Source organism: Microtus oregoni, unplaced genomic scaffold (assembly GCF_018167655.1).
Source record: "Microtus oregoni isolate MIOR12 unplaced genomic scaffold, Mior012 000113F_ref0000058, whole genome shotgun sequence".
Taxonomy (NCBI): domain Eukaryota; kingdom Metazoa; phylum Chordata; class Mammalia; order Rodentia; family Cricetidae; genus Microtus; species Microtus oregoni.
Window position 1 is genome coordinate 878589 of NW_024544742.1, and position 17494 is coordinate 896082.

The following is a 17494-nucleotide window of genomic DNA, read 5'->3' on the forward strand; positions in this document are numbered from 1 at the left end:
CTGCCTGCCTGAAAGAGTCAGAGTCTGCCCTGGCAGGACAGCCCAGAAGGGGGCATTTTAAAATGGCACTTTTTTCCTGCTACTGCTGAAAACAAAGAAGCATTCAGTTGGCTTTTATCAACACCATTTAAGTGTTTCTTGGCAGGACCTCTTAAGAGCTGCAGGGTTTTGCAGCTAAAGCTCAGTCAGGAAGCCTCTCTTAGATGAGAGTGCTTGCTTGCCTCTAGCAAGCAGAGCATAATGAGAAATTGCTGCTACCAAGAAAACATGCTTTACTCTATTCTTTCCCAAGCTTTCCCAGGCTTTATGTGGAAGCAGTTGTCCACATGGGCACCATTCTTTTGAAGGAGCTGCGGGCAGCTTCCTGCCACCCAGATCCCGGCTGCCTGGATAGTTTATGCCCCAAAATAACAACACACAAATTGTATAAATTAAAACACTGCTTGGCCCATTATATCTAGCCTCTTCCAGGCTAATTCTCACATATAAATTTAGCCCATTTCTAATCTGTGTAGCACCAAGAGGTGCGCTTACTGGGAAAGATTCAGCATGTCTGCACTGGTGGCAGGCTGCATCGCATCTTCCCCGGACAGGAGAGGAAATGACGTCTGCTTCACTTCCCTCTTCCTCCCGGCATCTGTTCTGTCTACTTCACCCACCTAAGGGCTGGCCTATCAAATGGGCCAAGGCAGTTTCTTGATTAACCAATGACCTTCCTCCACCTACCACTAATTCCATTCATCATATCTCTACAGTAGGTGTTATTTTATGCCTTTCAAGAGTACAGGGGTTCTGTAAAGGCCTTACCACACTGATTTCACTCATAAGGTTTCTTTCTAGTGTGCATTCTTTTATGAATATGAAGAGTAGTTTCATATTCAAACGTCTTAACACACTGATTGCACATATTCATTGCTTCTGGCAAGGATACATGGAAGGAATGTTGTATACATAATAAATAAATAAATCTTAAAAAAACAAAATGTGCAACAAATTACAGAGATAACTGGCTACCTGTGCAATCATACAAATTCTCATTTGCAACGTTGAACGGACCAACTTTTGCTAAGACCTAGAATAACTGACAGATCATTTTCAGAGGTAGGAAATTTTTCAAAAACATCTTTACACTGTCTTGTCAAGATTTAAGAGACCTGTTTATCCATATTCAGATACTATCTATCTTTTCAGTAGTTGAGGCATGAGCATGGTTTTGCCCAAAAGACAGTTTTGCCAAGAAAAAAAACAAACTCCAAGTGGAGTGCTTTCGGTGCTCAACATTCTCTGGGGGAATAGAGCAATGCTACCAGGAGCAATAGTGCCTCAATTCAAAAGAAGTCTAAGTTAGTTAAATTCCATATTCTACAGATCTTTGAAGTGGTTGAGGATTACCTATCTATCCAGAATATAATCTCTACTTATCTAGAGAACCTGATTATTCTGACTATAAGTATGACAAACATAGATGACTATTGATCTATAATTTTTAATCCTTATATAACTTAAAGACTAAGATTTCATATGAGAATATTATACAATATTGCAACAAATGAGGACAATGACCTCAAAATGTAAACAATGTATAGGTATCTTGATCAGTGGTAGAAATGTACATTGCAAAATGATAAATATTATCAATATGTAAAATATTTTAAGGAGAGTTAGATGCATGAATGCATATAATATTCAATATGACTTAACATTATATCAATATATAAGAATCTATACAAATGCAATTGCCTATAAATTATAACTCACAAGCATTCACTCTATTACTCACTATTATTAGTGTGTGTAAGCTCACACTAATCTATTATTTCATCCAATTTTCCCATTTTTTTTTTTCAAAGAGATCCCGAGCCTTTAAAATTTCCCCTCCACCCAGGCGGTGGTGGTGCATTCCTTTAATCCCAGCACTTGGGAGGCAGAGGCAGGCGGACCTCTGTGAGTTTGAGACAAGCCTGGTCTACAAGAGCTAGTTCCAGGCAGGCTCCAAAACCACAGAGAAACCCTGTCTCAAAAAACAAAAAAAAATAAAAATAAATAAAAAATAAAATTTCCCATCCAACCCACAATCCTATACCAATTATAACCAACCCCTAAATGATGTCCCTAACCCTGAGTACAAACTTTGTTGGGAGAGGAGAGGAAGTCTTTTAGAATTACTCCCAGCCGGGTGAGGGTGGCGTAGCCTTTAATCCCAGCACTTGGGAGGCAGAGGCAGGCGGATCTCTGTGAGTACGAGACCAGCCTGGTCTACAGAGTGAGTTCCAGGACAGGTTCCAAAGCCAAGAGAAACCCTGTCTTGAAAAACCAAAAAAGAATTACTTCCAACTGTCATGGGGGTGATGTTCTTTCTTTAGGATCCTGTGAAAGTAAAATGATGGTTAACTTCCAAGATTACTGTCTGGTATAATTCCAAATAGTCTGACTATTTGGTAAGGATTTTCTGAGCTTCCTATAAGAAGGAATGAAAATTTCTAGTCCTCAAAAGTTTTATCATAAACAAATTAGGATATAAAGTACTGCAGGTTAGTAGTTTGTTACTTATTTTAATTGAAATTATACTCAAGTTAGGTATGTTTTCAACATTATACAGAATTTTATTAGATGATTCAAATGAACATACTTTACAGAAAATGTTTGCTGAAGTAAAGCAAACTTTGTCTCCTTGGGGATTAAAAATATACAGAATATGCTGAAAATATACAAAAAGGAATTCTATTAATTATTCAGCATGTAAAATACTTTTACAAAAAATTGAGGCCTAAATTTATAAATTAGGAGAGATTATTTGTGGAATCTTAATAATTTTCTGAAATTGCTGCAAGGCATTTACCATCTATAGTCCACTATTTGGGTAAAAAATTCAAAACAGTAATTAGAACCAAACTACAAAATGTGACATAGATTTAAATAGTCAAAGAGAATTATCATCTAAAGCATAGAAAAAAATTGGTTTAGTAGAAATAAAATTATAGGATGCACATACGGATGGTTTGGATGTGATGTTTGGTTACATTCAAGACATTTTTCTTGATACAGGGTTTCTCTGTAGCCTTGGAACGTCTACTGGAAGTAGCTCTTGTAGACCAGGCTGGCCTCACACTCCACTTGCCTCTGCCATCCAAGTGCTGGGATTAAAGGCATGAGCCACCACCTCATGGTCTTCATTCTAGGCATTTTAACCTCTATGCATTCCCCTATAGGAATTTTACTGCAGAAGAAAGATATTATTTTAAAATCAATATTTTTTACCATATAAACAGACAAAAAGCTATAAAGTTATGTTAAAAAATCTGTGTTGATATTAAAAAGAAAATTGAAACTTCATCTGATGGAGGAAGGTCATTGGCCAATAAAGAAACTGCTTGGCCCTGTGGGTGGAGTAAACAGAACAGAACGCTGGGAGGAAGAGGAAGTGAGGTCAGACTCGACAGCTCTCCTCTCGGGAGCAGACGCCTCAGAGAGACGCCATGCTCCTGGCTCCTGGGCAGATGCACGCTATGAAGCTCCGACCCAGGATGGACATAGCCTAGAATCTTCCTGGTAAGCGCACCTAGGGGCGCAACACAGATGATTAGAAATGGGCTAAATTAATATGTGAGAATTAGCCTAGAATAGGCTAGATAGAAATGGGCCAACCAGTGATTAAATGAATAGTTTGTATGTTGTTATTTCGGGCATAAGCTAGCCATGTGGGCGGCCGGGGTGCTGGGAACGCAGCCCCGTGCCCCTTATTACTACAGATTGGCACCCGACGTGATGGACTAAACCCACTTAAAAAACCAGAGAAGGCTTAAAAACAAGGGAGAGAAAGTTTAACACAGATTTTTGCTGTTTGTTGGTGGAGTGCTGTAGAGAGATTTCCTGATTCGGCAACAGCAGCAGAAAAAAATGCTGTGTCATTTTAAAGCACAGCTTCTTGGGGCTGTGCTGCCAGCGTGAACTCTGGCTTTAAAGCATTTGTGGCACTCTGCTTGCTAGAGGCAAGCAAGCTTCTCTCATCTAAGAGAAGCTTCCTGACTCAGCTTTAGCTGCAAAACCCTGCAGCTCATTAAGAGGTCCTGCAATGAAACACTTAAATGGTGTTGACGAAAAGCTGAACGCATGCTTTTCGGTTTTCAGCAGCAGCAGGAAAAAACCTGTGTTGTTTTAAAATGCCGGCTTTCTGGGCCATCCTGCCAGGGCAAACTCTGACTGTTTGAGGCAGGAGGGCCAGCTACCGAGAGAGGACTTGAGTGTTGTCTGTTGTAGCTCACTTGCTGGTAGGGACCTTGAAATGCCATACAGTTGTTGCAGTAAACATGGCTACAGCCTGTATATCCGCCATGAGGCTGGAAAGCTAAGGAATGGGCTGGATCTAGCTGGCAAAGCCACGCCTTTAGTCCTACTGAGATTGCTTGGTAAATAAAAGATTCATGTGGTCAGAAAAAGAGATATACAGTAAAGAGAGATTCAAAGACAGAGAAAATTTTTAAATGGTTTAAAGTGTGTTAAAAATATATGCAGACTAAAAGTTGAAGTTCTTAAAGTAAAAAACAAAAAAAGGAAGAGAGTTGTTGTGTGTGGTAACACACGCCTTTAATCCCAGTGCCTAGAAGGCAGACACAAACAGATCTCTGTGAGTTCAAGGTGTAGTAGTGTACACCTTTAATCCCGAATGCCTGGGAGGCAGAGACAGGTGGATCTCTAAGAGTTCAAAGAAAGCCTGGTCTACAGAGTTACTTCAGGTCAAAGATACAGAGAACCTGTCTCAAAAAGCAAAAAGTTAAAAGTAAAAATAAACAAAATAGAGGTTAAAACAAAGCTGTACAAAGATGGAAAATAGACAGAGAATTTTGATACTGTATGCTATTGTGCTCTCTTTGAATTGTTTGAATGATGAGGAAAGAGCAACAGATGCTAAAAGATATTTATTTATAAATGCTGCTGAACTAATCCAACATAGATATTTTGAATTTGGATCTAAGGACATGATGCTTTGGAAAGGAGTTTCTTATTTTGTTTTCACAGAGGATGAGACGCTGTTCATTTCTTCTATTCCGATTTGGTATGATAAACCATGTCCTCCTGAATGGTTCCTGTGCACGCCTTCAAAAAATTGAAGTTCGCTCAACCGCCAACTGAGATGAAACTAGCACACAGGTTATACCATGAAAGACCTAATTAACGACGCCCCCATTCAGCAGGAAGCAGTTTGGAGAGAAAAAACTGCGCCCATGTTCCCAAATATGGTTTATAAACATTCTTTTACATTTAAAGGGGGATATGATATAGATATGAATAATTTACATTAGTATAGATTTTGCTTTATTGATAGAGATTTAAGGTCAATTTTATTATATATATAAGTGTTTCTGATTTTGATTACGGTATTGTGATTGTGTAGTTCATTTAAATATGTACTGTATAATTAAGAAATATAGGTAGATATATTTTAGATAGACATTCTTCATGTCTTTCAAAGATTACAGAATAGGACATTTAATGTTTTAATAACTGAGGACTTTTCATGACAATGAGACACTCTGCTCCTGGCAGCACCAATCTACTTCAAGAGGAAGATGGGCATCGAAGAGGATCCTTATGGAGCTTGATAGCCAATTGGGCAAGAAACTGCTCTTGCCTGGACTATTGCATAAACTGGAAACAGAGAACCCGCAGAGAGAGGACTACTGAACTTGCCTAAAGGTAAGATGATCTTTCGGGGTTCCTGATTCATGAAAGAGTCTGCGAGATATTCTGCAGGACACAACAGATAGTGACTGAACTGACTTTGAATTTTCCTGCTTTATGGAAATGTCTGCTGGATACCATGGGTCTGAAGGCTGAAGATGGATGCTCCAACAGTACAAAAGAACTTTGGGTGACTGTCCAGGCAGCGAGATGTCTTTGTCATTTCTAGAGTTTGAAGTTTCTTAGTTCTTGTTTACTTAGGTAATATTATATCTTTCTGGAGTCTTTGATGGAGTTAAGAATAGTTAGTTATAGTTATAGTTTTCCTTAGTTATGATAAAGATTATTGTAACTTTTACTTGATAACTGTTTTGTTATATGTAATTTTGCTATGTTAAATTTAAAGCCTTCCTTTTTTTTTTTGTTGAAACAGAAAAAGGGGAAATGATGGAGGAAGGTCATTGGCCAATAAAGAAACTGCTTGGCCCTGTGGGTGGAGTAAACAGAACAGAACGCTGGGAGGAAGAGGAAGTGAGGTCAGACTCGACAGCTCTCCTCTCGGGAGCAGACGCCTGAGAGAGACGCCATGCTCCTGGCTCCTGGGCAGACGCACGCTATGAAGCTCCGACCCAGGATGGACATAGCCTAGAATCTTCCTGGTAAGCGCACCTAGGGGCGCAACACAGATGATTAGAAATGGGCTAAATTAATATGTGAGAATTAGCCTAGAATAGGCTAGATAGAAATGGGCCAACCAGTGATTAAATGAATAGTTTGTATGTTGTTATTTCGGGCATAAGCTAGCCGTGCGGGTGGCTGGGGTGCTGGGAACGCAGCCCCGCGCCCCTTATTACTACATTCATCTATTAGCAAGAATTGACCAAGGTTAAATTATAAACTGTTTTACTAATGTTAAAATTGAATCATAATGGACAGCAAGTAAACACTGGCAAAGTGCTTGCAGTAACTTCTTGGGAGAGATTAACAACAAATATCTCTTTGGCCATAATATTAATAATCATAATGATCATCCTGAGTCATTTCAGACTTAAGGAAGCCCTTTGAGTTCAAGCATGCCTGCTGTACTTCTTCCAGTAAACTTGAGGGCTGTGAATAACATCTGGGTTAGCCAACAGAAAAAGCATTTTGCCCAGCTGAAAGAGTCCATTTTTTCTACTAAGATTTTGGCTAGTGTTGGCCAGACAGGGGCACTCCTTGTTAGTTATTAGAAGCTGCTTAGCTGAATCAGATAATGCACAGGTTTGAACTGCCTCCAAGAACAGTGCAGGAAGGTGGGGAGCTGGCTGTACTGCTTTTTGATCTGCCTTTTGGCTATATTTAGTATATATGCTGGCTGAGAAATAAACTCAGGCTGTTTTCTATTGACCTTTCATCCTCTAGGTCTAATCTATGATCCTGTCTTCATTTCTCTTAGTCTAACTTTTCCTAAGCCTCAGCATCCCCTCCAAGGGAAGCCCTAGGTGAATTTTGCTAGACTGATTAAATGGGGTATCCTGTCCCTGTAAGTCCTCAGACTGAATGCTGTTTCTACAAAACACTCAATCCTCAGCTCCTCTCTCGTACCACCTTATATTCCTCTCTGTGTCCAGACATGTCACTTCCTATCTGCAAATCCTTAGTGATAGGATTAAAGATATGAGACACCAGCATTTGACTCTACCACAAACTAGTGTGACTACTGGGATTAAAGCTATGTGTCAGCCTTGCCTGTGGTGTAAGGCTGGCCATGGCATCTGTTTCACTTTATGATCATCAGGCAAGCTTTATTATTAAAATATAAATGAAAAAATAAAATTAAATAATTAGAAGCAAGCATCTGAGATCAAGAAGAGAAATGTAGAACTGTTTATCATCAAAGAGTATAAGAAATATTCTGAGTACAAAATGGTGAAGGTCCATCATTTTCAAAGACAATGAATGATATGATTAAATTATAGTTCACAAAATCAGCAATATAGATGATACTATTGACAAAACAAGACACAAACACAAATATATATACACATATATATATATGTTTCTTATTTTTTTGTGTGGTTTTTCGAGACAGGGTTTCTCTGTGGTTTTGGAGTCTGTACTGGAACTAGCTCTTGTAGACCAGGCTGGTCTCGAACTCACAAAGATCTGCCTGCCTATGCCTCCTGAGTGCTTGGATTAAAGGCGTGCGACACCACCGCCGGGCTATATATGTTTCTTAAAGAAGAATTGTATATATATGTGTGTGTGTGTGTGTTTCTTAAAGAAGAACTGTAAAATTCTAATCAAAATCAATTCCCGAGAAATCACTGGCCATCATGCATCCTGTACATTCCTGTTCTCTCCTTTTTTTCTTTTTTTTTCTTTTTCTTTTCTTTTTTTTTTTTTTTTGGTTTTTCGAGTAGAGACAGGGTTTCTCTGTGGTTTTGGAGCCCGTCCTGGAACTAACTCTTGTAGACCAGGCTGGTCTCGAACTAACAGAGATCTGCCTGCCTATGCCTCCCAAGTGCTGGGATTAAAGGCATGTGCCACCACTGCCCGGCTCCTCTTCTCTCCTTTACCAATAATAGAAAATGGGTTGTGTATTTCACCAAAATTTATAATATTCTCTTGAAGTCTTCTGATGTTTTTACTTTACAGAAAATAGTTTTGATTACTGAAAGCATCTCATTCTCTTTTGATAAGGAAAATGATGTCTGTTAGGATCACTACCATGTTGTTTCCTAAAATTGGTGATTGAATCCAAGTCTGCACCACAGTGAGGATATGAAATCTTTTTAAATGGAATTTCAAGAGAACAAATTTTTAAAGAATCAGTGTACATGTAAAGCAACTTGCTTTACTCCAACTGCTCTATAAGTTCCAAGCACTTTTGAAAATAAGGTTACTGATATTTTTGTGTGTTTGTGCATGACAGAGAATATCACATACACACAGACACACACACACATACACACACAAACAGGTGACATACAGAAAGGAAGGTTGCTGAATTGGGAATATTAGAGATTTGTGAACTGTAGGCCCAAATTTCTGTATGGTGTAGCAGCCAAGCATAAAATCCATAGGCCTGGTATGAGCTGATCACATAGCTCATCAGACAGCTGTCTCTGCGTAACAATAGCAAGGATGTATAGTGCCTCTCTTCTTTTGGTAGAAATGTAGATCTCCTGAGGAGAGGTATTGGCTGAAACTGGTCAGAATGTTTGGTGCCTATTTCTTGGTAATTTGGAGTAAGTCTTATAGAGATGCTAATTCATGGCCTGCTAGACAGCTAGCATACACTTAGGTGAGGACCTGACTAAAAGCCCATTCACCTGGTTGCCTAGGAGACAGCCTAATGTGTTTTCCCACTCAATAAGGTGTTTGGATAATAAACAATAAGAGATCTTCGAGAGATCTTGCCCTACCAGGATGACCCTGTAAATTGCGTCTGATCATTCTTCGTGACTCCATTCCAGTCCAGTTAGGGAAAATAATTATCTGTGTTGGACCCACACGGGCTTCAACAATTAACCTATCAAATAGCATGTAGGTATCTGAATTCAGGTCATCCACAAAAAGAATATGTGCTGAGCCACCTGCCCAGACACAAAAAAGCTTTTATCCAGTAAGTCAAGTCTTTCTCAGATTAATAAAAACGAGAAAAACAAAACATAAAAAAGAAAAAGATGACCCTTATGAAGATGATCTATAAAAATTATGATTTTGTGTATGATAAGTTTTTACCATTAAATGAATACAAATAGCTTTGCCACACAATTTATAACTGGACAACTGATAACAAACCAATATTCACAGTGGAAACACTCAGAAAGCTCAAGGGATTATGTATTGATTATACCAACACTTAAGTAGCAAAGATACAGACATGAAGATAGCAACAACTGGAAAACATAGAAATGGCGGGAAATGGAAAGACGCAGGCATCAAAGATGAATAAAAGCAGTCTTTTAACATAAACTTTCCAAAAAACAATAATGACCTGATGAAATTAGAAATTTTCTGAATAAAATTGATGAAGGTCCATTATTTTATTTTATTTTTTTAATATAACTTTTTTTATTTTTTTAACTTTTTTTTTTAATTGAGAAAAGGAGAAAAAAAACAAGTTTCCTCCTCCTCCCAGCCTCCCATTTCCCTCCCCCTCCTCTCACCCTTCTCCCCCTCCCCCCACTCCTTTCCTCCTCCCTCTCCAGTCCAAAGAGCAGTCAGGGTTCCCTGACCTGTGGTAAGTCCTAGGTCCTTCCCCCTCCGTCCATTTCTAGGAAGGTGAACATCCAAACTGGCTAGGCTCCCACAAAGCCAGCACATTATGTAGGTTCAAAACCCCGTGCCATTGTCCTTGGGTTCTCATCAGCCCTCATTGTTCGCCATACTCAGAGAGTCCAGTTTTATCCCATGCTTTTTCAGTCACAGTCCAGCTGGCCTTGGTGAGCTCCCAATAGATCAGCTCCACTGTCTCAGTGGGTGGGTGCTCCCCTCGTGGTCCTGACTTCTTTGTTCATGTTCTCCCTCCTTCTGCTCCTCATTGGGACCTTGGGAGCTCAGTCCAGTGCTCCAGTGTGGGTCTCTGTCTCTGTCTCCATCCATCACCAGATGAAGGTTCCCAATGCTGGGTCTCCTGGCGCCGAGGGTCCATTATTTTAAAGATAACCAATAATATAATTAGATTACAGTCAGATTACAGAAAAAGTAGTATAAAAAAATCATGTATAATTACTTCTATACTTTCCACAATTATACATAAATAAAAAATGTGCAAAATTTTTGTGAAAGAATTAAGGGGAAGGATAAAAAAAGGCAAAAGCAGATGCAGAAATATAGTCAACTTTTAATAAAAAGACCAAAGAAAACTTAGGCAAAGAAAAGTGTGATCTTGACCAATGTTACCCAGCTACCTTTGATTATATGTGTACAGAAACTAAATAAACACTGGGCTGGAGAGATGGCTCAGAGGTTAAGAGCACTGGCTGGTCTTCCTGAGGTCATGAGTTCAATTCCCAGCAACCACATGGTGGCTCACAACCATCTATAATGAGATCTGGTGCCCTCCTCTGGCATGTGGGCATACATGGAGGCAGAATGTTGTATGCATAATAAATAAATAAATTTTTTAAAAAAAGAAATTAAATAAACACAAACTGCACAACTCTCACAAACTTATCTCAAAGTAACACTTAAAATGTCGTTTCTGGCTGGGCGGTGGTGGCACATGCCTTTTATCCCAGCACTCTGGAGGCAGAGACAGGGGGATCTCTGTGAGTTTTAGGCCACCCTGGTCTAAAGAGCTAGTTCCAGGACAGGCTCCAAAGCCACAGAGAAACCCTGTCTCTAAAAACAAAACAAAACAAAAAAAACAAAAAAACAAAAAACAAAAAAAAACCCTGTTGTTTCTGACCTCCAATTACTGATATGTCTTCCAAAGACAGAAACCTCATGATATAGCTGCTCTCTTTGCAAACAGAGGAGATCTATTGTGATGGCTCTCTAGCCCCTTGTGCTTTCTTCTGGTTTCAGATATAAGCTGCTCCACTGATGCCCAATCCCAAACAACCTAGAAAAATGATTTAAGGAGTAGTGGGGGAAGAGGTGGTTGGAGATTCGTGCCTGAGATGTGGGTCTGGGGCCTCTGTGTAGGCTGGGAAGGAGACCAATGGGCGCAGGGGACCATGGGAACAGCCTTCGCAAAGAGCACTGGTCCTGTGCCCCCGTCTACAGGTTCTGGGCACACCTGGAGACTTAAAACCACTTTTTGACATTCTGCAGGGGAATCCAGACCCAACCTCCTTTCGTGAGTTAACACCTCAAGCAAGGCAATGTATTACTTTAATTGAAGAAAAGCTTGCCTCTGCTCATATTAATTATATTGACTATAGTCAGCCACTGCTGTTGATAATTTTTCCCTCCAAGCATAGTCCTACTGGAGTTTTTTGGCAGCAAGGACCCATCCTGTGGGTGCATGAACATGTGTCACCTGTAAAAATTGTTATCTCATATCCATCAGCTGTGCTACGTGTTATTCAGAAAGGATATAAGCTTAGTTTGCAAACTTTTGGAATGTTACCTGATAAGGTTATTACACCTTATACCCAGGCAGAAATAACTTGGTTTCAAAATTTTGCTGAAGGTTAGACTTTATTTTTATGCACTAATCCCTGCAAGTTAGACAATCATTATCCTTCTGATGAGTTAGTCACCTTCTTTAAAAATCATCCGGTGTGTTTCCCTAAAATTATTTCTTTGCAGCCTCTGGCAGGGGCACGAAATGTGTTTACTGATGGATCTTCCACCAGGAGAGCTGTAGTAGCCTCCCCTCCTGATTTTGATATTCAGTCTGTTAATACTAACTCTGCTCAGGTGGCTGAATTGGATGCTGTCCAGATGGCCCTAGAGAAATATGCTGATATTCCATTTAACCTTTTTACTGACAGTCAGTATGTAAGCAAAATTCTTGCACCATTGGAAACTGCAGCTTATGTTGCCTCTGTATCTCGAGTCCAGATGCAGTTATTGGCTATTCAAACTTTGCTTTGGGCAGGATCTGTACCCATTTACGTAGGGCATTTGCGGGCTCATACTGACCTCCCTGGTCCTTTGAGTGAGGGAAACGCTTTGGCTGATCAGCTTACTCGTCAAATTTATGTAGTGAGTCAGGAATATTATGAAGCTACAGAAAAAGCTCATAAACATTTTCATCTCAATGCTGGATCTTTAAGATTTCATTTTAAGATATCTCAAGAGCAATCCACTAATAATGTTAAAAAAAAAAGTGCTCTCTGTGTACAGAACTTTAAACTGTTCCCCATTTGGGAGTTAATCCTCGTGGGCTTGCCCCTAATCATTTATGGCAAATGGATGTCACCCATATTCCTTCTTTTGGGCACATGCAATATGTACACGTAACCGTGGATACATATTCTCATCTCATTTTTGCCTCAGGTCACACAGGAGAAAGATTACGAGATGTTAAAAGTCATTGTCTCCAGGCTTTTGCCTACATGGGAGTTCCTAAAACTGTAAAAACTGATAATGGACCAGCCTCTACTAGCTTTGCTAAATTTTGTTCTGAGTTTTCTATTTCTCACAAAACGGGTATACCTTATAATCCTCACGGACAAGCTATAGTGGAGGGAGCGCATCATACGCTCAAAGCCTATTTGCATAAAACTAAAAAGGGGGAATATGGTTCCACCCCCAGAGATCATTTATCTTTTATTTTATACATTTTAAATTTTTTGACTGTTGATGCTCAAACTCATACCACCGCTGACAGGCATTGGTGGCCAGATTCTTCCGGGATGCCTCATGTCAAATGGAAAAATCTATCAGATGACACCTGGCATGGTCCAGATCCTGTACTGGTGTGGGGAAGAGGGGCTGTTTGTGTTTTCCCGCAGGATGCTGACAATCCAATATGGGTACCTGAGCGACTGGTGCGTGCTGTGGATTTTCCTGTCCAGAAGCCTGAAGACAGGACAGAGCGGAGAGATCAAAGAGATTCTGGCTTGTCAACTGAAGAGTTGCTGGTTTCCTGAGGAGCTGGCACGGTGGTCCGAGTGCCAAGGATTGTTCCTCTACCTGTCTACCCATCTACCCATCCCAGTGCCAAGGATTGTTCCTCTACCCGTCTACCCATCTACCCATCCCATGGTATCGGCAGCCACAGCTGTTGCTGCCACAGCAGCTAAGCTGCTGGATTTTTCATTAGTCAGTCAGTTGCTTCCTGCTAGCACAAAGGATACCTTCTCAGGGCAGGTTGCAAATGCCATAGCATTCAAATTGAGCTAAATTTACAAATGAATATTACAGTTAATTTTGTTCTTGGTTGTGGTTAAAGACCACTGCTAGATGATACAGTAATAAGCTTATTGCTGTTATTCACGGACCCTGAGGTGTACAATTTACAAATTGGCTCTTAAAATTATTCTAGTTAGCTATACCAGGGTTATTTTCACCACCGCTGAGACCTTACTTAAAGGGCTCCAATTTGGGCAGAATTATTAAAGATTGAGCAGGCACAGTCTCCTTAAGGGATGCTTACCTGTGCTGGAGCATCATCTTCATGGTTATGATGCCAGAGCCAAAGGCAAGCTCAGGTCAATATTGCCACGTGGCAAGTCCTCTTAGCTATTGCCCCAGAGAATCTTTCAGCACAAATCTGGCTGAACTCAGTGATGGATAACTAGTGAGCCAAAGACGGGAAAGACTTTTGGGGGGCTGCCTCAACCTAAGACAGGAAATGTGTTTTGACCTGGATACTTTCCCATGAAGGGTAAGGGGTTTTGCCTGACGTCCAATGCCACCCAAGACAGGCCTAGTCATAATTTATACAAAAGGGGGACCTGTAGAGCCCTGGTCTCCCTTATTCCTGTGGTGCATTTGCGGGGACAGTTTATGATCAACTAACTAAGCTTCCTGTGTGTTTCTGTGCTATGCCTGCCCCACCTGGTGGTTAGCTGCAGGGCATTTACTCCATTGTTAATATGGTAATTTCCCACCTGCCTGGGCGGAGATCCTTGTGCTACAGTCAGGTAGATAAGGACTCCCCCAATGCTGAATAAAGTGGCATTCTGCTGATCTCCTTTCGAATGACCCTGGTCTCTCTGTGTCTTCTTTTCAGTCTCCAGGCCCTTACTGGACTCGCGCTGGGTACAGTGTACCGAGGGTGTAACACCAAATTGGGTTTTACAAGCCTGGTCTACAAGAGCTAGTTCCAGGACAGGAACCAAAAAGCTACTGAGAAACCCTGTCTCGAAAATTCAAAAAAAAAAAAAAATTGAAATAATAGGAGAAAAATGTAGATTATTGAATCTTCTCTTTAAACCTATAATTTGCTAAGCAATATGGCTATGGATAAAGCCTTGGCTTTGGCAGCTGGATCCACCCAATTCCTTAGATTTCTGAGATTCTAGTCTCATGGCTGAGGTACTGGCAGGAGCCATGTTTATTGCCACAATTCTATGGAGTTTCAAGGTCCTTATCACCACCAAGAAGCATGATGGTGACTGTACATAAGACACCATTTAAGTGTTTGGTGTGGTGCTTCTTAAAAGGGCTGCAAGGTTTTTACAGCTAACGCTGAGTCAGGAAGCTTCTCTTAAATGAGAAATGCTTGCCTCTAGCAAACAGAGCCCAGCTAGGAAAATGCTGATACCAAGAAACCATGCTTAACTCTGTTCTTTTATGTCTAGAATTAATTTCCAAGCCCTCTCAGGTTTAAATTGGATTTAGTTATCCACGTTGACAACATTTGTTAACAGAGGTTTCTGTTTCACCTGGTCCAGTAGCCATTCAGTCCCAAAAAAACCAAACAGAGGTCTACATTGATTATAAACTGGTGTGCCTATTAGATCATGCTTCCTATTAACCCTTACATCCTACAATCACCCACAATTCTTGTCTGTGTCAGCCACATGGCTTGGTACCTTTTGTCAGCAAGGCAATCTCATTTTATGTCCTCTACCTCTGGGTGATAAATGCAGGCTGAACCTTTCCTCTTCTCAGAATTCTCCTGCTCTGATCAGCCCTGCCTATACTTCCTGCTTGGTCACCCAGCATATAGTTCCTGCATGGCTAATGGCCAATGAGCATTTTGTTAAAACAATACAATTGACAAATCTTTAAAAAGCCCATGACCATTGCCCCACAGCAAACTTTGTCTAAATTAGAATCAAAGAAATAGGTGAGGAACAGTTCAAAAGGACCCAAATTACATGATCACATACTTGTACCTGATTTCAGTCTGGGAGAAAATATAGCAAGAGAAGTATAAATAATAGTCTCTGATGGAACCTTGTAAATTTCTCATAGTTCTTGATTACAAAGAGATCAGAATTTTGGTTCTTAAACTCTTATTAGTATTTTTGTCTATTATGCTAAAAAAAAACACATTTCAAAAAATCAGAATGGAGTCAGGGCCATTGGGAATGTCCATATGTCCCTTTCCATAGATGACAGAGAGTTTTCCCTGAAATTTCCTTTGGAAATGATATGGAAGCTGAGAGGAATTCACCATGGTGATAAAATGAGACAGTGACAGCAAAGACACGAAATGAATGGGAAGTTTGTAAACTCTCTTCAAATCTAGTACCAGTGCATCAACTCTCCCTAGACTTTGTGTTTCATACAGAGTTTAAGAGAACACACTAATTCTAATTCATGCAAAATTACATCTGGAAACGCAGTCAGTAAAACCATGCTCCTTTAATTCAGAATGAATTACTTAGAATAGCTAGTACAACATTGGACCCATTTCTCCTGTGTGGTATGCAAGTGTAAAGATAGTTTCTATTGTATAAAATCACACAATAAAATATTACCATATTTTCACACAAAAAGGGATATAAAGAAATGCAAGTTTGGCCAGGAAATAGTGGTGCATGCTTTAAACTCCTGCACCTGGGAGGAAGAGACAGGCAGATCTCTGTGAGTTTGAGAACAACCTGCTGTATGGTTTGTGTGCCAGCAGAGCCAGATATACACAGAGAAACCCTGTCTTGAAAAACCCACTAAAGCCTTGTTGGCCAGAGAAGGGTGATGTACACCTTTAATCCAAGCACTCGGGAGGCAGAGACAGGTGTATCTCTGTGAGTTTGAGGCCAACCTGGTCTACAAGAGCTAGTTCCATGCCAGGCTCTAAAACAACCTAAAATCCTGTCTTGAAAAAAAAAACAACAAAAAAACAAAACCCAAACCAAATCCTGTACCAGAAAACCCATTGGAGAGAGTCTTAGTCCAGCAACAGATGGAGATAGAGACAAAGTCCCTCATCAGAGCACTGGACTGAGCCCCCAAGGTCCAGTTGAAGAGCAGAAGGAGGGAGAAAATGAGCAAGGAAGTCTGGACTGCGAGGGGTTGGTCCACTCACTAAGACAGTGTTCCTGTTCTAATGGGAGCTCACCAAATCCAGCAGAACCAGGACTGAGTGAGCATGCGATCAAACTGGACTCTCTGAATGTGGCTGAAAATGGGGGCTGACTGAGAAGGCATTGATAAAGGCACTGGGACTTGTTTCTACTGCAAGTACTGGCTTTTTGGGACCCTAGTTCAATTGTCTATTTGGATGCAAAGCTTCCTAGGACTGGATGGGGGCGGGTGCTTGGACTTCCCACAGGGCAGGATTCCCTGCCCTCTCTTAAGGAGGGATGGGGAGGGAAGAGGGGGTGTGGGGGAGCGGGAGGGGAATGGGAGGAGGGGAGGAAGTGAATGGAAAAATAAAAAAAGAAACAAAAAAAAAAACCAAACCACCAAAAACAAAAAACAAAAAGACTTCAAAGATACAGAAACCCCAGTCTTGTGAAAGTGAAAAGCAAAAAAACAAGCAATAAGTGAAGAAAATTAAAAACTGAAGTTTAAGAAATATACTCATGATCCATTGGACCCTGAATTCTACAAGTTCCATTCTGCCCTAAATCTCCAATTATACCCCTACAAACCCCTGCCACAACCTCAATGGAACACTGAAACACAACCTGCTACTCCTCAGAGGGGACCAAGAGGTGAGTGACTACCCATGCAGCAGGACACCCCACTCTCTAGGCCCTCCATACCAGAGCAAAACCCCAGGACCTCCCCCAGTGGCCTCAGCTTCCCTAGCCAGCTAGCCTTTGAGTTTCCTGAAAGGAGGCTGCTCCAACACCCCCATCCCATCCATTGAACCTTGAAAGCTACAAGTCCCATTGTGCCCCAAGCCCTCCTATCCATGCACCCGCAACCTAAGTGGAACTCTGCAGCACAGCCTGCTATTACACAGAAAGGACCAAGAGGTGAGTGATGACCCACCTAGCAGGACAACCTCTTTAGGACCTCCATACTG